The sequence below is a fragment of the Mustela lutreola genome, chromosome 16 (assembly GCF_030435805.1).
Source record: "Mustela lutreola isolate mMusLut2 chromosome 16, mMusLut2.pri, whole genome shotgun sequence".
NCBI classification, from domain to species: domain Eukaryota; kingdom Metazoa; phylum Chordata; class Mammalia; order Carnivora; family Mustelidae; genus Mustela; species Mustela lutreola.
Genome location: NC_081305.1, coordinates 37,407,292 through 37,432,923, shown reverse-complemented (window position 1 = coordinate 37,432,923; position 25,632 = coordinate 37,407,292). Strand labels below are relative to the sequence as shown.

Genomic DNA, 25,632 nt, shown 5'->3' with positions numbered 1-25,632 from the left:
AGTTTTTGCTATTATAAATAACGATCACAAGAATACTGGTATCGGTAAGGACAAGTGCCAGTCTGTATACACAGACATCTGCTTCTGGAGGACAATAAAGTGGTTTGTTTGCTTTTTAAAAAACAATTTAGTGATCAGGGATTTACAAAATAACTGCACTTCTCAGTGCTCACCCCACCACAAGCAGGGAACTCCATGGAAGACTGGCAGTCCTCCAAGCTGACTTGGACGCCTTCAGAAAGGTCAGCTGGGACATAAAAAGTTTTAACAACCTTAAAAAAAGCAGCTCTCAAGAAGGGAGAGGTCTGCCTTCTTCCTTGTCACCATAATCACAAAGGTCCTCTCAAAAGGGCCCCCTTGAGACTACAGCACTGAAGTTGGCTCTTACTATCTTCTGCTGTCTCCTGCGGCTCTTTTGAAGTTCACATTTGGTAGTTCACATGGTATGGATCCCCAATAGCAGGTTCTCAAGCTTAGTCCCATAGACTCCTAACTATTCTCAGGCATCTACAGGCGCAATACATTTAAATCTGCCATGTGTAATTCCACTTCGATGTTAATATACACACAAGGTTCACGTTCACCAGGACAAGCCACATGACATCCACTGAATTCGAGGGCCTGCAGTCCTACGTTTAAGATCAAAATGGCTCAAGGTCACCACCCAAGAACAATTAAATCAATGTTTCCCAAACTAGGATCTGTGGACATAAAACCTCAGGGTTCCTAGACAATTCCTGCTCCCTTAAAAGGAGTTTATACCTTACTGGAAGTTTGACCCACTGACTTAAAGTGGAGAGGCTATACTGCTCTCCTGACCCGCACTCCGCAGAAACGAAGGCTGCACCGTGCTGCACACCAGGTCACTTCGGAGACGTCTGCACTGGCCTCCCAGCCGCAACTCTTGACCCCTCCCCAGAACAATGGGCATCAGATCCTTGCCTTTTGACTTCCTGACAGAAACTAACATTCTGGGTCTCAAGAAAACGTTCAGACTATCAGACCCAACCCACTCAGAGTGCTGGGAAAAGGGACGCTGGAGATGGGAAGTGCCTTAAGCGAGGTCACACAGCTAGTTTAGAGCAGGACAAAACTGGAGCCTAAGCCGTCCATGCCAACTTCAGGGCCTCGGCTACTCTGCAGAGACGGCTGATGAGCGACCCCATGGACCTCATTCCCACCATCTTTGTCCCACTTCCGTAGTCCCCCCGATACCCAAAGTCCCCGGAGTCCTCTTCGGGTCGGCTGGCCCCGCTCTACTCCAGCTCTTCACAAGCAGTCCACACGCCCGAACCACAGCCCCGGGGTTTCTGGCCTTCCCCCGCCTACAGTACACGGGAGCTGAAAAAGCCTCACGAAGGAGACACTGTCAAGACCAGCAGTGCCTGCGGTGTAGCGGAGCCTCCACCCGGCGCATGCGCCACCGTAGGTCGGCGCGCGTCAGTGACGTCACAGAACACGCCACCGCGCGCCTGCGACTCCAGGTGAGAGTTGCAGCGTGTCAGTCTGGCGACTTAGCGTGGCGCGCGAGCTCGGGCACAATACCTCCCTCTAGCCCAAACTTTAACGAGAGTTTTGATGGCCGAGGGCTGCTGAGAAAAGTGAAGAGAGGTAAAGAGAGAGGGTCGCCCTTTGGAAACGTCATCAGAACGCACCGGAAGCGGCTGGAGGATGAAGAGTAAGCGAGGTTGATGGCCTGTGAGCCGGGGAGGGGTGGGATGTAAAGGGTCGGGAACTTGGTGCTGGTAGGTGGACCGGTTCGCAGCGGAGACCGACTGAAACTGCTAGGGGAATTGTCCCGCCTTGCATAAGGGAAACCGAGGCCCGGAGTCTCTGTTGGCCTGGCGCAGTCTCTGCACTGAAGGTTGATGTCAGAGCTGGCGGCAGGTCCCCTGGGGCCCGCTCAGTGTGCTAAAGGAGGGCCGAGGGCCTTGGGCCGACTTGGCCGCTGCCTGCCACCTGCTGACGGTGGTAAAGGCCCCGATCCTCTCTGCGACCTGGTTTCCCCTTTTGTGAGGTGCTGAAGGTGGTTCCTGCCCTGGCAACTGTTCTGTGAATGACTCTTCTCTGGTGGAAAGTGATGTGGAAAACAAAGGCAGAGGAAAAATTATTAAATTTCCTTACTCCCTGCAGCCCATTGGCAAGTCCTTGAAACAGGGAGAGTAGCCTTCCTCTAGGGACTCAACTGCCTTGATGTTGACATTTTGCTAAGGGCATAAAGCAGTGCTAGCCCCACCCCGTCCCAGTATCCTATAAATGTACTTTAACATCTAAAAATCCTTTTGGATGGGGTGCCTGGGTGGTTCAATGGGTTAGGTCCCTACCTTTGGGTAGCGTCCTGATCCCAGGGTTCTGGGTTCAAGCCTCTCAGGCTCTCTGCTCAGCGGGGAGCCTGCTTCCTCCTCTCTCTCTGCCTGCCTCTCTGCCTACTTGTGATCTCTATCTGTCAAATGAATGAATGAAATCTTAAAAAAAAAAAATTCTTTTGGAAATTTCCTTTATTTTAAGCCCCCGAAAATCTGTGTAGGCAATCATCTCCCAAGCATATTGACCACTGGATTGACTTCTGAAGGGCCTCATGACTCAGGTTTTATTAGATAGTAATAAATGACACTTTTTTAAAAATTTCTTTTCATTGTTCTAGAATTCATTGTTTATGCTTCACACCCAGTGCTCCATGCAATACGTGCCCTCCACTATACCCACCACCAGGCTTACTGAACCCCTGACCTCCCCTCCCCTCCAAACCCCTTAGTTTGTTTCTGAGTCCACAGTATCTCATGTTTTGTTTCCCCCTCCAATTTCCCCCAACTCACTTCTTCCCTCCAGCTCCCCATGTCCTCCATGTTATTTTTAACAATAGCTATCCCTCTCATGACCCTGGAAACCTTGCTTCCAAAATTCCACCATCCCTAACCCTGTCCCAACCTGAAAGTATGTAAAGGGCCACTCTTCATGACGCTGGTCCAGCTCTTTCTTCCCATGGGTTGTGTCCCTGAGCTTAAATAAAACCACCTTTTTGTACAAAAGAGGTTTCAAGAATTCTTTCTTAGCTGTCAGCTTCAAACCCTAATGCCGTTACTACGTCCTGATCTGAGCATGCTGAAGAATGGTATCATAACCCAGGACCCTGGGAGTTGATCAGAGAATAGCTGTGTCAAGGAAGGGAGCAATCCCTCAGGGCAGTTGTAAGCAGGGGAGTATAGACACCATTAAAACTGGTCTTTGGACCACTACGTTCATCTCCACCTCTGCCACTCCCTATCTCTGTGATCCAGTTATGGGTCTCAGCATATCTGAGCTTCAGCTTTCTCATGTGCATTATAGGAATAATGTCTACTTTAAAGGATTGTTCAGAAAATATAACGAGATAAAATGTGTAGCTTCTAGCCAGGTGCATGACAAATAATGAGTGCTCAGTAACTTTTAGATGTAGTTTATTCCAGAAAAGACTTTCAAGTCTAATCGAAGCACCTGTGACAGTTGAAGCAAAGTCATCCTGGGGTTGCTCTTTAGAAACAGGTTTTAACACCATTCTTGCATTTGAAGCAAAACAAGACTCTGTACATAATACAATATAATATAATTAATATACTGTGTATATTGTATAATATAAGTGCTTTGGTTTTCTTGTCCAGATGCACTCCAGGAAGCCCAAGGGAGCTGGGGTGGAATTTATAGAGTGTTGTGTGAATCAGATTTTGTAGTCTCTTGGACCTGAAACCAGGCCTTTCTGCTATACATCTTGCATTTACACCCATACTGTGTTCCCAAAGCCATGTTTTTCTTTATCAGAAAATTAAGTAGAAGCAGGAGTGTGGAAGTTTTTAAGGCTGAAACTACATAGATCAATATATATTCTTAGCTTAAAGAAAGACCTGTGTTTCACCAGTGAAGGACACCATTGTTGTATGACATACCCAATTTCTTTTTTTTTTTTTAATTTCTTTTCAGCGTAACAGTATTCATTGTTTTTGCACCACATCCAGTGCTCCCTGCAATACATGCGCTCCCTAACACCCACCATCTTGTTCCCCCAACCTCCCACCCACCTCCCCTTCAAGTCCCTCAGGTGGTTTTTCAGAGTCCATAGTCTCTCATGGTTCACCTCCCCTTCCAATTTCCCCCAACTACCTTCTCCTCTCCATCTTCCCTTGTCCTCCATGCTATTTGTTATGCTCCACAAATAAGTGAAACCATATGATAATGGACTCTCTCTGCTTGACTTATTTCACTCAGCATAATCTCTTCCAGTCCCGTCCATGTTGCTACAAAAGTTGGGTATTCATCCTTTTTGATGGAGGCATAATACTCCATAGTGTATATGGACCACATCTTCCTTATCCATTTGTCTGTTGAAGGGCATCTTGGTTCTTTCCACAGTTTGGCAACCGTGGCCATTGCTGCTATAAACATTGGGGTACAGATGGCTCTTCTTTTCACTCCATCTGTATCTTTGGGGTAAATACCCAGGAGTGCAACGGCAGGGTCATAGGGAAGCTCTATTTTTAATTTCTTGAGGAATCTCCACACTGTTCTCCAAAGTGGTTGCACCAACTTGCATTCCCAGCAACAGTGGAAGAGGGTTCCTCTTTCTCCACATGCTCTCTAACACATGTTGTTTCCTGTCTTGCTAATTTTGGCCATTCTAACTGGTATAAGGTGATACCTCAATGTGGTTTTGATTTTACTCTCCCTAATGGCTAGTGATGATGAACATTTCTTCATGTGTCTGAGAGCCATTTGTATGTCTTCATTGGACAAGTGTCTGTTCATATCTTCTGCCCATTTTTGATATGATTATCTGTTTTGTGTGTGTTGAGTTTGAGGAGTTCTTTATAGATCCTGGATATCAACCTTTTGTCTGCACTGTCATTTGCAAATATCTTCTCCCATTCCGTGGGTTGCCTCTTTGTTTTGTTGACTGTTCCCTTTGCTGTGCAGAGGCTTTTGATTTTGATGAAGTCCCAAAAGTTCATTTTTGCTGTTGTTTCCTTTGCCTTTGGAGATGAAACATATCTTGAAAAAAGTTGCTGTGGCTGATATTGAAGAGGTTACTGCCTATGTTCTCCTCTAAGATTCTGATAGATTCCTGTCTCACGTTGAGGTCTTTTATACATTTTAAGTTTATCTTTGTGTACGGTGTAAGAGAATGGTCACGTTTCATTCTTCTACATATAGCTGTCCAGTTTTCCCAGCACCATTTATTGAAGAGACTGTCTTTTTTTCACTGTATATTTTTTCCTGTTTTGTCGAAGATTATTTGCCCATAGAGTTGAGGGTCCATATCTGGGCTCTCTACTCTGTTCCACTGGTCTATGTGTCTGTTTTTATGCCAGTACCATGCTGTCTTGGTGATCACAACTTTGTAGTAAAGCTTGAAATCAGGTAACATGATGCCCCCGGTTTTATTTTTGTTTTTCAACATTTCCTTAGTGATTCGGGGTCACTTCTGATTCCATACAGATTTTAGGATTATTTGCTCCAGCTCTTTGAAAAATACCGGTGGAATTTTGATTGGAATGGCATTAAAAGTATAGATTGCTCTAGGCAGTATAAACATTTTAACAATGTTTATTCTTCCTATCCGAGAGCATGGAATGGTCTTCCATCTTTTTGTGTCTTCTTCAATTTCTTTCATGAGTGTTCTGTAGTTCTTCGAGTACAGATCCTAACCTCTTTGGTTAGGTTTATTCCCAGGTATCTTATGACACACACCAATTTCATGGACATAAATATGTGAAAAATCTTTTAAACATCTTACAGTGAACAGAATGTAATTATTTCCAACATCTGCATGCAGGGAATCGATATCATATAACTTTTATGAAATATTTATTTATTTATTTATTTATTTAATTGAGAGAGAGCACACTCAGGAGGGGAAGAGGGAAACAGAGTGATTCTCAAGCAGAATCACCTGGAATGCAGAACCAGACACAGAGCTCTATCCCAGGACCCTGAGATCATGACCTCGGAGAAATCAGAGTTGAACACTCAACTGACTGAGCCACCCAGGCACCCAGAGAAGCACTGTTTGAAAGCACACTCTTGTAACTCCTAGGATGCGTGGCCAGAGGGTAGAATAAGAGGCATCCAAGAAAGCTTAGAAACCTCTGCTCTCTGTAGCAGCCCTGTCTTCTATGTCTAAATAACCATAGTTTCATAGTTAGAAAAGTCATGAGTCTTATAGTCATGCCCAACCTGAATTATCATTTCTTATTCGTTTGAATCCCCCAGGTGTGGTCTACCATGCCTTTTCTCAGAAAGAGGCCAAAGAGTTCAATGTTCAGATACAGTGGATGGCAGGAAGTCTGGGAGCAGCAGAGTTGATGACAAGGATGGCTTGATCCCCAGCACTGCGTTAGATGTCCTTCCCATGTCTTACTTCTCATCCTTCCAGTAGATGTGTTGGGCTCCGTTGAAATCTGCTGTTCTGACAGCCTATTTCCAGATGCTGGCCTTTCTCCCTTGTTTGATTAACTGAAACCTCTTGATCGTGTGTCCTCTCCCATTGTGTAGGGGACACTGGCTATGCCCACCTGAAACCTGCCCTGCTGAGCTCTGTTATTTGACTTTGTCACTGCGTACCCTTCACTCTTGAAGAGGCCAGGTGATCACATTTCCTAAGTGGAATTTCTGGATTATATCTGGATGCTGCCAACATGCTTTGTCAGTTTGGCAGAAGCTCCACTGGGGACTCCTAATGAGGGAGTTAACAGGAAATCAAGATTTTGAAAAACTGATACACTTTTATTTGGTTTCTTCATGAACAAGGCCACTTAGGTATTTTTAAAAAGTAAGTAATTGCCATGTCACAGTAATAATACTGACGATAATGAATCTTTAGTTAGTATCTAAGGTGCAAAGTCAAAGCTGACTGCCCTCCTGACTGTGAGCTGCCTTGAAGGTCGAGTGTATCACATCATCCCTTCACTGCCCGCTTCTCCATAAGGGAGAGCGTGATTATTGACACATTAGCTTCCCAGGGTTTACAGCCTTCTTAGTGCAGCAGGGGGTCAGGAAATCCCCAGCCAAGAGGCAGGACCTGCATAGACACTGCCTGGGCTGTGGCCGACCTAGGACGCAGGCAGCTGAATGAGGAGTAGACCAGTGGAACTCCCTACGTGAAAGGCAGTGACATTTGAAGTTCTCTCAAGAATTTCACACTATTAACGCAGTTCTTTTGCCCACATGTCCTAGGAGTCTGTGCTGAGTCACGGTCAAGTTCCGTTGTGCTCTTGGGAGAGAGTGAGCTCAGGAGGCTGAGATGCATTGGTACTTTCTTCTGCAGCTAAGTGCTGCAGGAGAAGACTTAGCGAGTAGCCATGACACATCCATGGGGTCAAACCCAAGTAAAGGGGATTACCACATGGGCACCATGTCATTCCTGCCCCCAAGGTGTGGCCCACCCTGGGGCACCAGGTGGTACTGTTTTCACAAGTGTTCAGATAATTCCTTCGAGGCCATAGCTTGCCTTCATCTGGTCGTGACTGAATAAATATTGTTAGCATACATTTCTCAAGCTTTCCACCCTGCCAAGGATCTAAGAAGTCTTTCCTTCCTAATGTTAAGGGATTTGGGCTTTTTTCTTTGTAATCCCTTCACAATAACCTCAGAGATGTATAGTAGGAAGTTGAATTTTGACGTGGCTGTTTTGTGCAGCGTCTGAATTGGTATTTGAGGGTGACTTTCACATCTGGACAGCTGCGGGGAGCTCACCTTCAGCAGATGAGAGGCTGTGTGGGGCTCAGTCGGGAGGCAGGTGGGTCAGGGAAGGCACCTCACCTGCAGTGTCTAGGAGGGCCTGGGGTCTGCGGCTGCCCCCACCAGAACAGTGGGCGCTCTGCCGCCCTGTCCCCATGCAGCTTCCGGGAGCCCAGCAGGCCGAGACCTTCGTGAGGGCCTTCCTGAAGCACAACACGCCACACATGAGCCAGCAAGCCCGCGAGGACCAGCTGCAACGCAAGGCTGTGGTCCTGGAGTACACCACTCGCCAGAAGCACAAGGAGAAGAGAAAGAAATCCAAGGGCCTCTCTGCAGGCAGAGGAGGGAGCTGCACCTCTTTGACATTAAGCCAGAGCAGCAGAGGTATGCCAGGGCCTTTCTCCCAAAGGCAGCTTCCTCCTCCTGGAGTGGGTGTAGCTTTGGGAGACCCAGTTCCCCTGAAGCTAAGAGAGCTTCTCCCACTGCCACCACAAGGGGGCAGCCTCCCTTTACCAACTCAAGCTGGGTTTGCACTTGGCTTTCACAGCAAGGCACAGCCAGGCTCTTGCTCTTTGACTGTCTGGCTCCTGTCCTAGCCTTAACTAATGTGCCCCCACCGGAAGTGAGTCTGTTACCCATGGCAACAGGCTGTTTGTCTTTCGGCTTTCCCAGAGAGAGAGGAACTTATGGATCTTTGTATATACTCTTTATAGCTTTTACTAGCACTAGGCAGAATCATCCCCTGGGTTTATTGCCAAAGAACATGCTGCCCGCATGTTTCAGAAGTTTCTGAAAGGGACGCATCACTCTGGGAGGACGTGCTCTTCCCTCCAGCTGACACTGCATCGCTCCTTGGTCATGCTTCTGCACATGCTCGTCATCGGCCGGTTTGTAGATCTCGCTCCAAGAACTGCAGCCAAATAGCCTCCCACAGACACAGTCAGTCACTGTGTCTGGGACCCCGCTTGCAAAGAGAGCTGCTCTGCGGGTGGAGGAAGGGGCCACTGCCTGCCCAGGTTTCCCTCGCTGGTGTCTACACAGGTAGAACGCACTTTGAGTTTGAGCCTGAGGTTTCCCAACAGTTTCCTATAACAGGTTCCCCATGAGGCACCAGGACCCATAATAATGACCCCAGAGGAAAGCCTCTGAGATCCTCTCACCTGGTCTCTCCCTGGCATCCCACCACTGGCCTACCTTTCAGACACACCTGGTCCCTTACGTGGGGACGTGTATGGCAGCCTGCAGCTCCTGTCTGCTCCCCTCAGGGTTGGCTCCTGTAGCAGATGATCTCAGAGAGCAATGGTGAAGCAAGATATAAGTTTAGTTCATGAAAAGCCGTCCAGATGAGCACATCCTGCCCCCTGGGCTGGTGTGGCAGAGACTTGGGCAGTGCTGCCCTGGGAGCACCCGGCTGCTCCCATCTGTGCAGGGTGCCTTGTGGTGTGAGGGGTCTGCTGGAGTGCTGGCCATCCAGGCTGCATGTAGCCAGCAGGAAGGATGTAGGGGCACCAGGAGGGTTCTAGCAGCGGAAACAGGTTCAGGAGGGGGACGCAGATGTCAGTCTGTTGGGTTATCTGCTGTGGAACTAGGATCTGCACCCAGTTCCCCATGACCTGGATAGGGCTCCTTGGCATCAGGCTGTGCTCTATGCCCTGTTGATGTCACAATCCCAAGCTCATGTCGCTTAATTCTTTACTTCTTTCTACCTTAGCCACAGATAGTCTTTTTCCCCCTTACATAAACTCTGGAAGCAGTACATCCGGGACCTGTGCGGTGGTCTCAAACCAGACACGTGAGTTGCATGCCTGCAGTCCTGCCCTTTGGGGCAGAACCCAAGGCTTACAATGACTGTGAATGCAGCCTTCAGAGCCAGCTGGCTGCAGAAGTTTGTAGACCTGTGTGCCCCTTCAGAACTCTCGCTCATGGTCAACACTGAGGCCTTCTGCTTACCTTCTAGGCAGCCGCACATGATTCAGAACAAGCTGTTGAAGGCAGATCTTCACGGGGCTCTCGTTTCAGGTACCTTGCCTATGAGCCCACGGTCCCCCAAACACCCATAGCATCACTCAGCAGCGTGGCTCTGTGCCACAGGGCTAGACACACTCTTGTCACGTGGACGTTTCCAGATCACCAGCGTTGAGGGTGGGAGAGGACTAGCTACCCGAGCCAGTTCTGGCCACTTTTTGGAAGCACGCTCAATGGCTTGTGTGCCTTTCCACACAGGGACCCCTGCTACTCTCCCACGGGGCACAGCAGCTGCTGGCACATGTCCTCAGCCCTGAGCAGAGAGTCCCTTTCATCCATTTCCCCCGCTTTCAGTCTCAGCTATGGACTCCCAGCTCCCAGTGTCATGTCCAGGGCAGACCTTACCCTGAGCATCGTCATTCATCCAGCCACCCTGCACACAGCTGCCCCCCTGTCCAGCAGGCATCACAACCTGTCCATACCCAGAACTACTCCAGCCTGCTCACATCAGCCCCTGCCCTGGTGTTCCCAGCTCCGATCATGGTACCAGTGTTTACACTGGTTGTTCACCCAAAACCTGGGCGGTAACACCTTTCTTCTTCCCTGATCCATTAGCACATTCCATTTGCACGTCCTAGCTCCTGAATCCAAACCACCGCCATTGCCCCTGGAATTCCGGTAGAAGCTGCCTAGCCCTCCCCCTGCTGGCACACTGCTTCTTCCCAACCAGGCAGCCCAAGGGTAGGTTTTAGGCCAAAACTCAGGCCGTGTTTGTCTTCTGTTTCCTTACTGTGGTCTAAAAGGCCCCTCTGGCTCTATTGAGCACCAGGTCTAACCACATTGGCCTGCTTTCTGCTTCTCACACACTAGGCTTGGCCCCTCATCGGGCCTTTGCTGATGCTCCTTCCCTCTGCCCAGAGTTCTGTGTGTCACAGACTGACTGCTTCTCAGTATTCAGGTTCCAACTCACACTTCACTTCCCCCGAGGGCTTACCATCAACAACAGTGAACCTTCTCCCCATGACCTTGTGTATTTTCTTCATAACAATTACTATGATCAGAAAATGCAGTCATACTATGGAGTATTATGCCTCCATCAGAAAGGACGAATACCCAACTTTTGTAGCAACATGGACGGGACTGGAAGAGATTATGCTGAGTGAAATAAGTCAAGCAGAGAGAGTCAATTATCATAGGGTTTCACTTATTTGTGGAGCATAACAAATAGCATGGAGGACATGGGGAGATGGAGAGGAGAAGGGAGTTGGAAATTGGAAGGGGAGGTGAACCATGAGAGACTATGGACTCTGAAAAACAATCTGAGGGTTTTGAAGGGGCAGGAGGTTGGGGGAACCAGGTGTTGGTTATTGGAGAGGGCATGGATTACATAGAGCACTGGGTGTGGTGCAAAAACAATTGTTACGCTGAAAATAAATTAAAAAATTTTAAAAATTGTATTAACAAAAATCATTGTATAACAAAAAATTATATTGATAAATATCATTGTATAATGAAAAAAAAAATGCAGTCGTCTGATGTGGCATACATTCCCTCCTACCATTAGAACATTAGCTCCTTGAGAGCAGAACCGAGAACAGTCTTGTTCACCCTCGCGCCCAGCACCGACCTCAGACGGTGCCAGGTACATGGCAGGTGCTTGGTGACTTGTCTGCAGGCTACATGGGACATGGGTCAGGAGAGCCAAGGGGCCGGCTGCCTGTGGTGGCAGTTCACCTCAGTCACTGCTTCATCACCTGTAGCAAGATCCCATTCTGGCCAGAGTTTGGTGGGTCGTGGGAAGGATGTGATGCACTGCTGTTCCTTCAGATCCCATCGCTGAGACTTGGGCCCATCCCAGCAACCTGTGGATCTTGGTGGTGCTGGACATACATGTGACCTCTTGGCCCCAGAGTCCTTCCCAAGACCCCTGTAGCTGCAGACCCTCCAAAGGACATCTTGTCAGAACAGCTGAGAGGCTACAGAGCCATAGGCAAGGGACAGGGACCCTGGACTCTCATCCAGCTTGGTCCCTGTCCAGCTGAGGAGCCCCCCACTCCCCACCGCCCCCACCTAGCTGGTTGTGGCTGCCCAGCACCCCCAAGGCTGAGGGTTTGAATGCCCTTTTCCTTTGCAGTCACGAAATCCAAATGCCTGTCCTATGTGGGTGTTACAGGAATCCTCCTACAGGAAACAGCACATTTTCAAAATCCTCACCGAAGAAGACCACCTGAAAGGTACGGAACTGTCTCAGGGTGTGTGGCCTGTGGCCTCCCTGGCTTTGTCGGCCCTTTCCTCGTGGCTTCAGTGAGTCCATTTGGCTTCCTCTGGTCAGCACAGATTGCAGATCCCAGCTGGTCCTGCATTCCACGTCTGCTGAGAGTGCCCCTGCCCTCAGGGCTCTCCCCAGGGCATCTGGAGACTAGCCAGCAGCCGCAGCCAGATAGGACTGGGGGGAGGGCTTCTGGGCTGCGCATCCAGATACGAGGGTCTGTTTCTATGACTGAGATCTTCCCCTGCCCCAACCTCCTGCCCTGCCCCAAGGAGTGGAGATAAGCAGACCCTGAGGGGAGCTAGCTTAGTGCTTATCCCTGGGGTTCCAGGATCTGGCCCTTTCCGGTAACCCTTTGGGTTCCAGGAAAGCAGGTGCAGCCTCCCCTGCTGGGTGTGCCAGAGCTCCTTGTTCTGGCAGATGAGCCTAAGCATCTGGGCTGTCGACATTTCCACACCCCTTAACAGCAGATCTGAGATTGCAAAACCACAGTGGGAGGCTTTTGTTCCTTTATTTTGGAGTTTGCTTTTTCTTGCTGCTTCCTTCTGTTTTCTTGTATGTTCTTGTCTCATTTTAGACCTCAGAAAGTGGTGTCTGGGTGCCCTCACGGCATAAAGCCATGAGTCAGTCTGAAAACTATGCGGGGAGACCTGTTTTTTGCACTTTTTCTGGGAGTTTGGTTTAGAGCATTTGATCCTAAAAATTAGTGTTGAGTTATATCCAAATCTGAATACATCAATCTTAGGGCAGAAAAACACCCTGTTGTCCTGGTGCTGCTGAGCTTTGTGGACTCTCTGTTCTTTACTAGCTTACGTTCTAATGTCTAATGTAGACATTTTAGGAAGGTCTTGTGCTTCAGCGTGAGCTTAACCGTCAGGATGGTTTTTTTTCCCCCTTGTCCTTTTTCTCTTGGTTGTTGTTGTTGTTGTTGTTTTTCCCAGTTATCCCCAAGCTGAACTGTGTGTTTGCAGTAGAAATTGATGGCTTCATTTCCTGCATTTATGGAAGCAAATTCCAGTTTTGGTCAAGTGAGCGATTTGCCAAGAAATTCAAAGCGAAGTGAACAGCTGACCTGTGAGCTCTCTGCTGCGGAGACAGCTGTTTGGGACCCCAAAAACGGGGACACCTGCATGCCCACCTTTCAGCGGAGACACGACTGGGTTGGTTCTGCTTCTAGATCACCCTAGCCCATTAACATCGGAGTTAAGAACAGTTCATCATCCGGGAAGAAATGTCCCTTACTGAGCAAAGTCAGGGAATGGAGGGGTGTCTGTTTCTACGTGACAACGGGTGTGCATTGCTCCCGTGAGAGAAAATCCTGGCAGGATCGGCACAGGTTGACCTGACTGGTGGCATTATTAGGTTTTTATTGTTTCTCTTTTATCCTTTTCTTTGTTTCCTGAGTGTTCTGTAATGAATCCATTGTTTATGTAATAATAAAGTACATGTGTCAGCGATAAGGGGGTCCTGCTGAAGGACCGAGCCCATGGCCCAGCCTGGCTGGAAGGGAGGTGGGCTGGAGGCTGTCCCTGGTAGGCAGTCCCACTTCTATAGTGTAGACAGCTGCCCTTAGGTGCCTGCTTCCCGAGGGCAGGGGCTTGGAGCATCTGACATGTTAGTTTAAGTCACGTCCCCTGTGGAACTCTTGGACCTAACTGCTGTTTCCAAAAAGCTGGAGAGTGTATGGTGAAGTCGCAGAGGGCCTTTGGGCTCACTGGCTCTGGAAAGTAGTATGGGGCCGGGGCCAGGATGCAGGATGCCAGGTAAGCTGGTGCTTGCAGTGGTCGTTCAGTATAGGGAGCTCCGACCTACAGTTCCTTCTCATTGCCGTGGCTCTTGGGCTCCAGGGTGGGCTGAAGGGGAACAAGACTATAGCTCTTCCCAAGCTCTCATGTCCTGAAGAGTCCGCAACAGGGTCCTCGCTGCGTGCTGCCGCCGGAAGCCTTGACTCTTCGGTCTGACTCAGCCTGTGTGCCTTGTGTCTACCAGGCATTAGGTGAGGCGCTCGCAGGCAGGCCCGAGTGGGGACAGGGCATGGGCGGGCTGGCTTCCACTGTGTGCTGGTTGGGAAGCCCCATGGCTCAGAAGGACGGATGGCCTGTTCCTTTGAGAAGTCAGCGTTTGCCAACCAACCAGGTGAGGGCAGAAACGTTGCTGGGAACCAACCAGCAGCAAGTCCATGAGGTTTTTTGTTTTGTTTTGTTTTTGCTGCAGGAGAAGCAACGGGTCCAGACACTTGGCTTTGTCCGTATGTCCCGCTGGGCCCCTGCACTGGAGGAGAAAGGCCGTGGGGAGGGACTGTAAACTCCAACTCTGATGGGAGAGCAGGAAGCCCTCACTCAGTGCCTCTGCACCTCCCAGAGGCTTGGGGTGCGCCCATGTCCATCTGTGTGGGGTCCGCGGCTCGTCAGGATGGTCCAGGGTCAGCTCAGATGCTCTCCCACTGCCGCCATCACTGCCTGTGCTGCAGGTCTCAGGTCCCAGCCCCGCTGGGGACAGGGCAGCTGGCTGGCCACGGACGCCTGTGCTCTGACAGCCTGGGTTTGCCACATTGGGCTCAGCCTCAGGGCTCGCTACACAGGGCCTCACCACCTGAGAGGGCTGAGCTGGGATTTGAACCCATTGTCTAGCTACCCAGCCATGCTTTTGACCACGGGGATGAGAGGACCCTGCTCTCAGTATGTAACGCGGTCCCCTCATCACCTGGGCTCCCACTGAGGAAGTCGCTGCCTTCCCCATAAAGTGGCTCGTTCTTCCGCCCATCCGAATGTGCCACGCGGGGCACAGCCTGGTGCCGCTCCTGCCCACCCCCCTGTAGGGAATTGGCAGCCAATGTGTAAATATACAACTGCTTCCAGAACCATTGGTGCCACTTGGTTTGTGAAATGTTTTTCAGGGTGCAGACTCAAGTTTCTCTGTGAGTGGCTGTTCATTAGTAGCCTTCTCTCCCCGCTTCCCCGAGGACACTTGACAAGAACGCTCATCTGCCATGAAGCTGCCACTGTGCCCGCCTGTTTCCAGGATGCCCTGTTATCTCCACAGCCCACCTAGGGTCACTGGGTCCTATGCCCTGAGGACTGTGCCCCTGAGGTCCCAGGCTAGGCAGGACACTGGCTCTCAGTGAGCGTCCTAATGAGGCCACACCAGCTGCTCCCCAGAACCAGGCTGAGGCCTCCGGCGGTGGAACAGGGCTGGCCACGTCCCCACAGCTGTGGCACAGGGCCGGTTGTGGAGGGTGCTGTGGTAGCCTGCAGTCCAGGCTCCTACCTCCACTGCCCCAGGAGCAGGACCCCAGTAGAGCTGTGGCACTGGAGATGTAGGCCTGTGGGAGACAGCTACGTCAGCCTCACTTGTTGGTCTCACACACTGGAGGAACCAGAGAGGCCCAAGGAGCAGCAGAGTGGTGACCACCTGGGGACGGGACTCAGGAGCCGCAAGGCCAGGACGCATCAGCCCAGGCACCCACTGTTCTCCAAAAAGTGAGTGGGCCCGTGGGCCCTTTACGTTCCCTGGAGTTGACTGCATGTGGGGAACTGAGACTTCCTGCAGGGCCCACAGAGGACAGGCGCCTCCAGGGGAGGAAAAGGACGAAGCACCTGGAGGAGGAAGCGAGGGCAGCACGGGTCATGGCCCCTGCGTTAGCTGGGGCTGCCCTAACCAAACTGCAGACGGGCAGTGTAAACAGAACATCCTTCCCCACCGCTGCAGAGGCTGCAAGTCCGAGTTTAAGGTGCCCTCCTGGCTGGAGTCTGGTGAGAGCCTTCTCCTTGGCCCCTTCTTGCTGTGTCCTCGTGTGGCCTTCCTCAGTGCACACCTGCAGGGAAGGATAGCCATCTGGTGTCTCTTCCTCCTCTGACTGGGACACCCGTCCTGTAGGTTAGGGTTCCACTGTATGACTCATTTCACCGTGATTGCCCCCTTAAAGGTTCTGTTCTCAGTGCGGTTACACTGGGGATGAGGGCTTTGACAGAATTTGTGGGGACATGATTCAGTCCAGAACAGTGGTGGAGCTGCCCACCCAGAACAGGAGCCCCTAGCAGAGCCCCTGAGAAAGGCTGCAGTAGCCAGCCTGGCTCCCGTCCTGACACTGGCCTGGCTGACCCCAGCCCTGCCTAGGTTGCTGGCACCACTAGCCGGTTCAGCTGGTCCAGCGGCTGGGCCCTGAGCTCCCCTCAACACTGGGTCCCATGACTGGCTCAGCCAGGAGCTTAGGTCCAGCGGCCTCTCCACTGCCGGCTTCCCTCGCTTCTGCAAACCACTGAGCTCCTCCGTCACCCTCCCTTCAGGCACAGGGACAGTGGTGGGGGAGGAGACGCACACACGGGGCAGGGTGGACAGGGAGGCTCCCTGGAGGAGGGGGCTCAATCCAGGTTGCTGTGGGATGTGAAGAGGGACACTGAAGCTCAGGACCAGGCTGGCACTGTATGGAGTGCAGTCATGGAGGCCCCAGGACAACGCCTGCCCATGAGACTCAGGGCCAGCAGGAAGGAAGGTGGGAGCGGGTGGCAGAGCTCTGGCTACCGATCTCAAACCCATAGGAGGTGCTTCAGGTCCTGCCTGGTTCCGTGGGAGGGGAGAGGTGTTAGAGAAGTTGTAAGCCCCTGGGACGGGGCAAGGTGGGGAATCCTGCTGACCCGTTCGCCCAGTCCTGACATGCTTGGGGGCCTCCGTGTCATCAATTGGCAAGTGGGGCCATGAGACCAGATGAGGGTTTCCTGAAGGGGGATCCTGGGACTTCCAGCACATGCATCAATGTCACCAGGACACCCGTTCGAAGCAGCCAGCTCCTGGGCTGCTGTCAGACTCCAGGGGCCTAGACGACTTCGTGGGTCTGTCAGACCCCAGCTGGCTCCTCCGGTCACTGAAGTGTGAGGATCGTGGATCCCAGATGGTGGCGCAAGTGTCTTCCAGCTCTGACACCTGGACTGTGATTTGAGATTTGGGACTCTCGGGATGGGGTTTTCCGGATGCTGGAAAAGATTTTCAGTGATAGATCTCTCAGGTTCTGAAGAGTAAACATGAACATTCCCCCAAAAAGCCATAAATTATGGTAAAAAGCTGTCTTTCTGGACAATGGCTTTCATTTTAATTTAGTTTGCGTTTCTTAGCTATAATGTCTAATTAAGACATCTGTTAAATGTCTATAATATTAAGTTGATGGGGGGTTCTAATAGTACTGTATTGGAATTGTCCATTTAATTAACCTCGTGGGCCTTTAATGGATGTCTTAAATAGACATCATTAACAAGAGTGCTAGACAAATTAAAATTAGAGTCAATAACATTCTTGGTAGTTTTTCCTGAGCTGTGAAGGACGAGTGTTGCTAAGTAGACAGACGCAAAGACGGGTATGCACAGAGGAGTGTGGGGGCTGGTGTCCCCAGCAGGGCTGCAGCACGGACGAGGCCCCAGGTCGGGCTCAGCCGTTCTGTGTCCTGGCCTCCCCTTCGTGCACCTCCCACACACGGCGCTTGCTGAGCTGTCAGATCGAGCTCTGATGAGGAGAAGGTAGCGAGGGAGGAAGAGGGACCCAAACCCCGGGTCTCCGCATGGCTCGCATTGAGATGGAACAGACATGAGACAGGACAGACCAGGATGGGGCAGGCAGGGCTGGGCTGGGGGGTGGAGTGCGGTAAGAGGGGAGGAAGTGGCCCATTTTCCCCACCACTCTGCGGAGCAGTCTCCCTCGGGTGAACTACACTCCCAAACCCAGGGCTGGGTTCCCCATCTCCACATCCCAGGTGGCCTCTCAGGGCGGCTGACCGTTAACCACTGCCTCCCTCCTGAGGCACCTGTGTCCCCACACTCCCTGACAGTCCCCCCCCCTCCTGGCCACTCCCTCTCTGTCCTTTCATGGAACCTCCTCCTCCTCCTCCGAGCTTCTAAATGTTGGAACGCCCTGATCTCCGTCCTTGGACTCCTCACCTTTCCCCTCAGCTGGTCCCACCCACAACCCCCACACACCTGACTCAGAAGATCATGTTGGCAGCCCTGCTTCTCCCCCACCCCACTGCCAAATCTGGAGCTTTGTCGTCGGCCTCCCCTAATTCCAGTGGGAGCTCCTTTGAGCTCACGGTGGCTCTGTTTTGATGGCTGATGTGTCCCCAGTGATCTAGAAGCACTCGCTGACCTGGAATGGGTGCTCAGTGAACATTCGCCGGGGAGTGGAAACCTCGGCTGGTTGACCAAACCCCTGGGAGTGTAACGGGCTCCTGACCTGAAGAGGCTGGGCAAGAATCAAGGACTCTCTCCCACGAGGACGCTCCCCTTCGACCCCCATCTCAGTGAACAGCCTCTGTCTCTCCATTTAGGTCAGAAACGCAGGAGGCCTCCTACCCCTGCCTGGTGTTGGCGCCTGCCCCCAGCCGGTCTCTCACGAAGTGCTGGTGGCTCTCCCTTGTCTCCCCTGCGCCGGCTCTCACCCACCCTCCCACCACCCCTCGTGGCCTCCCTGCCTCCACATGTGGCCCCACCACAGCTCAGGTGACCGTTGTGAAGCAGGACTCCAATTGTGTCACTCTTCTCCTCAAAACCTACAAGTGACTTCCCAGTACACTTAGAACTAAACCCAGTGTCTGACCAGGGTCATCAAGGGCCCCCCAGGACCTAAGCCCAGCCTGCCTCTCCCAGCTCCCCAGTGTCCTGCCCCCGTGCCTTCTCCACAGCTCTGTCCCACTCAGACCACTCCCACCTTCCCGGGACCTGTGAGCACAAGGCAGCCCCCTGCTCTGCACTCAGCTCTACACCGCTGGCCGGCCTCCCTCTCAGCAGTCCCCCAGCGGTCCCTTAGCATGTGACCTCATTTCACACTGGACACAGCGCCTGTCAGTAACCTTCCCTGCTGGGTCATTGTCGTTTTCTTCCAGCAGAACGTACGCGTCATGAACTCCAAGACTTGGCCTGGCTCGTCCACCCCTGAACCCCTTGTCCCTCAGTGCCCTCTAGAGCACTGCCCTCCACGTAGTAAGTGTTCCATTAAATACTAGTCTGACAGCGAGCCGAGGGTGTGGCCCTAATGGTGGCTAAGGGTGGCCACACCCAGCCATGGTGACCCCCATCTGGCCCCTACAGACGCCTTCCCCCACTGTGGCTTTCCACAGCAGAACAGCACCGCGTCCTGTGACCCCCAGGCCATCCCAGCCTTTCAGGCAGGCAGGTGCCCCAGACAGCAGCAGTGCCTGGACACCGTGTGGGTCCTTCTCGCATCCCAGCCAGGTGAGAGCTTACACACTGCGGGCAGCTGTGACCTGCAGCAGGCGTGGCAAAACCCCTCTGTCATCTCCAACTTTACCTGGACCCAAGGTTCAGGGGGAGGCAGGCGGGGCTGGTGCTGGGCAACCCGGCCTGGAGTCCCTGAGCTCAATCAGGAGCCTGGCACTCAGGAAACCCAAGTTCAAAGTCAAATTACTCTTGACTTTCATTTTTAACCACAAGGGACAAGGCTGAGTGTGGTGTTTACAGTAGATTCATTGAATCTGCAGGAATTAAACTGCAGCCCCTGTCAGGGCGGGGGGGGGGGGGGAGCTGCGGGTGCCTGCCCCCCTGTTCCGGGGACATCCGCCTTGTGGTGGCTGAGGAGGAGAAGCACCCCTAGTTGCTCTTCATCTCCCTGGAAGGGGTGTGAGCAGAACGCAGTTCCTAGTTACACTGCCGCTAACCAGTGGTGTGCTGGCCCGGGGCTGGGGGGGTGGCTGGGAGCACGAGCACCTCACTGGCGGATAGCTCATCGGGCTGTAGTTTAGGGTTCGTGACCTTGCTGTGTGTGTTACACTTGGATTAAAACTGTGCTTGTCAATGACCCGCTGAGTCCGCAGTGTGGCTGCTTCCTCGCATCCGAAAGGGAAGCACCTCCCTGGTGTCTTGCTCCCGATGGCCATGCCCGTTACCCTCACGGCTCTTGCCCGAGAATCAGGGGTTTCTAGCAGGGAAACCCAAAGTGCTCACGAGGGCGTCATGTCCCCAAATTCACCCCCTTAACATCTCCCACCTCTCTCCCCTGGACCTCCAGGGACTATGACGTCAGCAATCTTGTCACAAAGGAGTGGTTGCCACAGACCTGGTCCGCAGGAGGCTCTCAATGAGTGCTGGTAACGGCGGCCATGAGGGGTGTGGGCTGGGCTGGGGAGGGACACAGTGCCCATGTCAGAGGGACCTGGCGGGTCTGGAGGTAGAGCAGGATTCCCTTGGGAAGTGACTTTAAGATGAGGCCAGAGAGCTGAGTGGGCTTCAGGCAGGAAAGGGACCCCCTGCAGAGGAACCTGAGGTGGGAAGTAGGGCCTGGAGTGGACAGCAGGGACTGGCAGCTAGTGCCTGGGGCACTGGGCAGGGTGACAGAAGCCAGGGAAGGGAGGGGCCAGAGTGAGGGCTGGAGACCAGTAAGGAGGCTGAGGGTTGTGAGGGACATCTGTGGCCTGACCCACGGTGTCGGCTTCAGGGATACACAGAAACAGGTTTAAGGGGTGCATATACCACCCCATGAATAAGATCTTAGGTTCACATGCCTCCCCCTAGGTCTGCACCTGACCATCCACTCACAGCCACGTGGCCTGTGAGGTTGGAGTCCAGCTGGGTGAGCAGAGGTCGACCCCAGCCTGCCAGGCTGATAAACAGAGGGGGTGAGAGCAAGACCAGCAGGGCCTAGGAGGTAGGGGAAGCCACTGAGGTCTTCTCCGAGAAAAGAAGAGGGGACAGGTGGGCGGATCGGCAGGTAAGGAAGGAAGAAGGAGTCCAGGGTCAGAAATGAGGAAGATGGCAGAGCTGGGCCAGGGATGGGGAGTGGTGTGGGCACATCCCTGGGATGTCCTTAACTGGCTTGGCTCTGTGACCTTAGGCAAGCACCTCCCAGTGCCTCAGTGTCCTCATCTGTTAAATTTAAGTCTCCTGAATAAAACAAAAGGAACAAGGTTTACCACGTGGTCTCATCTGAAAACTCGGAGTTCAACAGTGTCCCGTCTTATCTTCCAAACACATGGGACCTGTTGCTTGTCAAAGCTGTCCCCTCCAAGCCCACACTCTTGGTGGAGCCTTGGAATATCCCCCAAGAAGTTAGCCCTACTGGCCTGTGTGCTGACCAAGGACACTGAGATCACCTGTTCCAGGATCACCCAGCCAAGGTGTGACTAGGCCCCCTCCCCAAATCAGAACCCATGAGGGCTCCCTTTCCCTCTGTATTTTAAGCCCCATTGTCTGCCATGGTGAGGACAGGTCTCTGGTTTGCAAGACAGGACCCCTGCCAGCTGCTGGCTCTGGGCAGTGCTTGCTGCGGAACTTAAAGACCGCAATAACTATTGAACATCCTATTACGAGGCTGCCTAATTAATGCAAATGAGAGTTATCGTCCGCTCACAGAGGCTGATGCTTCTCCAAGGAGGCCCTGCCAGTCTCCCAGGCCCCATTCCAGGGCCATTTATGGGGGCAGCCCCATTCTGGCTTGGTTGAGTTACAGGTAAGTCATGGCCCTAAATAATGAAGACAGAGTGCTCATGAGTCCCCAGGAGTCAGGCGGCTCGGGCTCCAGTTCCCGAACCGGAGACACTCCCTCCCAGTTTCTTTCCTTAGACCCAAAGGCTCAGCTGTGCCCTGAAGCCCAAGGAGCAAGAGACTCTTGGCCTTCTGGCAGGGAGGCCAAGGAGCCTGTTCCCCGGTCTCTGCACTTAATACAGTCCTTTGAGGCCTGTAGGGCCGGGCCCCCTACCTCCAGATTGCCCCCCGCCCCCATCCTGGAGCTGCAGGCCAGGTTTGCTGGGAACAGTCAGGTTTAGCACAGTCCCAGGCAAATCAGGGCCATTGGCCATCCTACTCCAGCCCTGCTAGGATGCTCTCTCTGGATCAATATCCAGCTCCTTTTAGCCCCTGGGGGGACAAGGATCACACTGAAGGCCACCTTCTCTGAGAGGCCTTTCCAGGCAGTCTGTCTTAGTCAGTCCCCTCCCTGCTACTCACCCCTGGCCACATAGTAGAACCCTGTAGCGAGTTTTTCAAATAGTACCAAAGCTCAGAGCTCATCCCCTAAAACTACACCAGAATCCCTGGGTGCGGGACCCAGGTATCTGTAGATTTTCACTCAGTGGTAGAAAAATCTGAGTTCAATTCCCAGCTCAAACACTGCATGGGCCTGGGCAAGTCACTTGGCCTCTGGGAGTCTGGGCTTCCTTGTTGAAAATAGGAATATCTATCCCATGTAGAAAGAAGCCAAGAGGGCCAGGCACAGGGTAAGTCTCATTAGGTTATGCTCTGTCCTGGCTCTTTCTGTTGCTGAATGGTTGGTTCCTGAGCTCCAAGAGCCAGACTGAGAGCTTGGGCTTTGCCAACCATGGTGCTTTGCAATGACAGACACATGGACACAGTCTTTAAAGCTGGGCAGGGGCCTCTCAACCAGAGCCCAGATACCAGGTACCCACATTTGCCATACCCCTTTGTACTACGCAGTAAACACATGGCTGTCTCCCCACCAGGAGTCTGAGAAATCCACCCTGGAGTCCTGGGCTCAGCACGAAGGCGGGCTCAATGTCAGCATTTAGAGAATGAGCAAGTGAATCAGCGAGCGTGCCCACGGCTGGTGTGGTCATTTCAGGGCCACTTCTGTGGCAGGACTGTGCTTCTGAGAGGTGTCTCTTGACACCCTTACCAATTGGCCCATCCACAGGCTGGAGCCCTTCCCAGAATGCCTTGTACAGGGTGCATGGGGCTGTTTCCTAAAAGTCATTTCCAAACAACCCGAATGAGTCTTGTAATCAATATAGCCCATGATGATCAGGGCTCTCTCTCTCTCTTCACGAAGTAGAAGAGCCTGTAGGATAAAGTACCAAAGCGAATCACACATACATCTGGTCATGTTATTGCCTCGTGTTTTTTATTTTTTATTTTTTTCAGCTCTCTGTAGAAATGGGCGTCTCTGGACACAAGGAGTACCAGATTGGGTCCAAGCTAGGGAGCTCTACGCCAGCACCTGACAGAAGAGATGATGACGGCTATATGCATAAGGAAATGGTGCTGGGAGGAGTGGGGGCCTGTCCAAGGTGTCACAGATGGTCAGGTGCAGAGCTAGATGCCACCCTAGGCTTCTTCCATTGCCCACTCCTGATTTGTCTCCCCTCTGCAGAAGCCCATGATCTTCTCTGGCTCAGGAGAACTGTGGTGCGTATTTTTCTCCAGTATGGTCCCATGAAATCAGAGCTGTCACACCAAGAGACACTGATTTTGTCTATGGAGCATCCGTTGGGACTACTTTGGTTGCAAGTAACATAAATCCCAGTATAAACTGGTGAAGTCACCCCAGGTGTCCTGCCCAAGGGCCTGCCTGCCCTGACCTTTGCTCTCTAAGACCATGGAGGCCCATCCCCCCAGGAAGGCTTTCTGTTTAATCCTTTAAAGGCAAGCCCCAGTGAGAGCCAAGGCAGCCAACTCAGCAGCCAGAGCTGTAAAACTCCGCTTCCTTTCCCAACTCCCGGGCTTCTCCCTCATCCTTTGTGTGGCTGGTGGCTTTATGGGAAGACAAAAAATAAAAAAATAATAAAAACCAGAAAAATAAGTTACTCAGGAATTTGTTTTTAATTAAGCAATAAGGCTTGATGGGGCCTGGCTGCTGCCTCATAAAGCCACTCCTGGGGTGTGGGGAGGCATTTGGTCCAGATGAGTGCCTCAAATCAGCCCAGAACGTGATTAGATGATGACTCCCCGGAGTTCCCACAAGATGATCTTTCCCAGAGTTGTCTTATTGCGATTATAAAAAGTCTGTAGGCGGGAGGGGAGCTTGGCTGCTTTGAGAAGATGTAAACACTGTCAGGGCAGCCATGGGGCCTGAGCGCCCCACCCCCGCCACACCTGCTCCCGGCGGAACCCAGGGGTGGCCTGCCAGGCTGGGTGGGTGCTGGCAGCTTTCCAAATAAGTGGGTCCTGTGCACGGGGAATAGGACGTCTCAACAGAGAAGCAAGGGGGGCGGATGCAAGGAAATCTGACTTGGAGACATTTTCTCCTCTCCTGCAAGGAGCGACAAGCCATCAGCCTCATTCTCAGGCCAGCTCAGAACTCACTGGTGCCCCAGAGATGAAAAGTATTCCACCTTCCTCAATCAATCTCTCTCTCTCTCCCAGGGCAAGGAGTCTCACTTTCTGAGTCAGACAATGACCTACCATTGGACATGCTGGATCTGGGCAGTAGACAAAGGAAAAGAGAAAACTGAAGACACCTGAGAGGGGAGGTTGGTAGCAGGATAAAGAGCTGCGATGGGAAAAGATGAGGAAGAAAAGGAACAGCAGCGTCTGGCTGAGTGTCAGGGAGAATCTGGAGGGCCAGGAGACGGGAGTGGGGGAGAAAGGGAGTCTTGGGGAGCTGTCACTGTGTTAGGAGGCACAAGGAGTGGTGATGGAGAGGAGGAGTGTTGAACCTTTGCTGGACTGTGAGATCGTGCTTTCTCCTGTAACATTTCCTCCAGCATCTGAGCCTGGATTTGGAAGTTCTCTGAAGTACTTTGTGACTGTGGTTCCATGTTTCTGTGACTGCCACACGCACACACAAACGGAGCCACGTGGGACCCCACTTACCTTTGAGCTACACTAACAAGATGAAGGCAAAATTGGAAGACTAGAGACTGAGGGTCAGACAGGAATCCCTAGGACAAGCGTTAGGACCATCCATACAAGTCATATACGAGTGGGAAAATCGGAAGCAGCCAGAAAGAAGCAGAGGCCAACCCAGGGAAGGTAAGGGATCCTTCGTACATGTAAACAGCCAGGAGCAAGAGCTTTGGGTCGTACAGCCCTGGATGAGAGCGCCCGTTCTGCTACTCTCTAGAGGATGGCTTTGCAAAGTCCTGTAATCTCTCTGAGCCTCCCTTTTCCCAGTGCAAAATGAGATGAAATACGGGGCTGATCATGGGTCTGTCCTCACTGGGATGTTGCCAGGCTCAAATGAACTATCAGCCAGAGCACTTGGCACATGGCCTAGAGCACAGAAAGGCCCAGAGGGGGCTCTGTGGTGTTACTATTGTTAACGTAGAGCTGCCTGAGCCTTAAGATGATTCTGCTCAAATACATTTTTAAGGGACCCCCAACTCAGACCTGCAAGTCAGAGGTCACGTTTGTGGGACTTGGAAGGCCATAGGTCTGTTTGGGACTCCCCTGAGGATGGATGGACTTAGGAAGAGTCTTTGCCCCTTGGTGCTGTGCTCTGGTACCACAGTAGAGAATGGGGATGAAGAAGGTGGCTTTTAGATGAAAAATTCACTGTATCTTTTCATGCTAGAAAAAAGTAAGTTAAAACAACAGAAAAGATTGTTTGCGCATTATTGGTGTGCCTAGAAGTTGTTTAGTAAACACGGGAATGTGATGGGTGGAGTACTGAATGCTAATAGCACTAAAAATAGAATTCAAGATAAAATGTTTTTTAAAAAATTGTCTTATTTTGATAAAATGAACAATTCATTAAAAAATATAATAGACCAGAATCTTAGAGAACATCAACCAGATAATGATATGACAATTCAAAACAGAATGTTTTGAATTTTGATGGGTTAAGAAAATTGATAAAATAATTAAATGTTTTTGCAAAACTTGACTCTTACTGATGAGGGAGCAGGAGGCTGGCTGAGGACAAAGCAAGAGCTGGCGCCTTGCACCCCTCCCCTTTCATCTGCTCCCCTCCATAGGTGTAGCATTCCTCAGGCACCCCTGACTGCCATAAAATGATAAATA

The 25,632-nt window shown here is 51.8% G+C and overlaps 1 long non-coding RNA gene across 2 annotated transcripts; it reads left to right on the top strand.

The window, feature by feature from the left end:
- Positions 1-1,454: 1,454 nt before the first annotated feature.
- On the top strand, positions 1,455-25,490 carry LOC131818785 (uncharacterized). Of its 2 annotated transcripts, none has more exons than XR_009348939.1 (4): positions 1,455-1,678; positions 6,241-9,726; positions 11,807-11,906; positions 24,034-25,490. It is a non-coding gene; the product is annotated as an uncharacterized LOC131818785 (long non-coding RNA). The 2 variants fall into 2 exon arrangements; XR_009348938.1 differs by lacking the exon at positions 24,034-25,490 and adding an exon at positions 14,838-19,585.
- Positions 25,491-25,632: the final 142 nt, after the last annotated feature.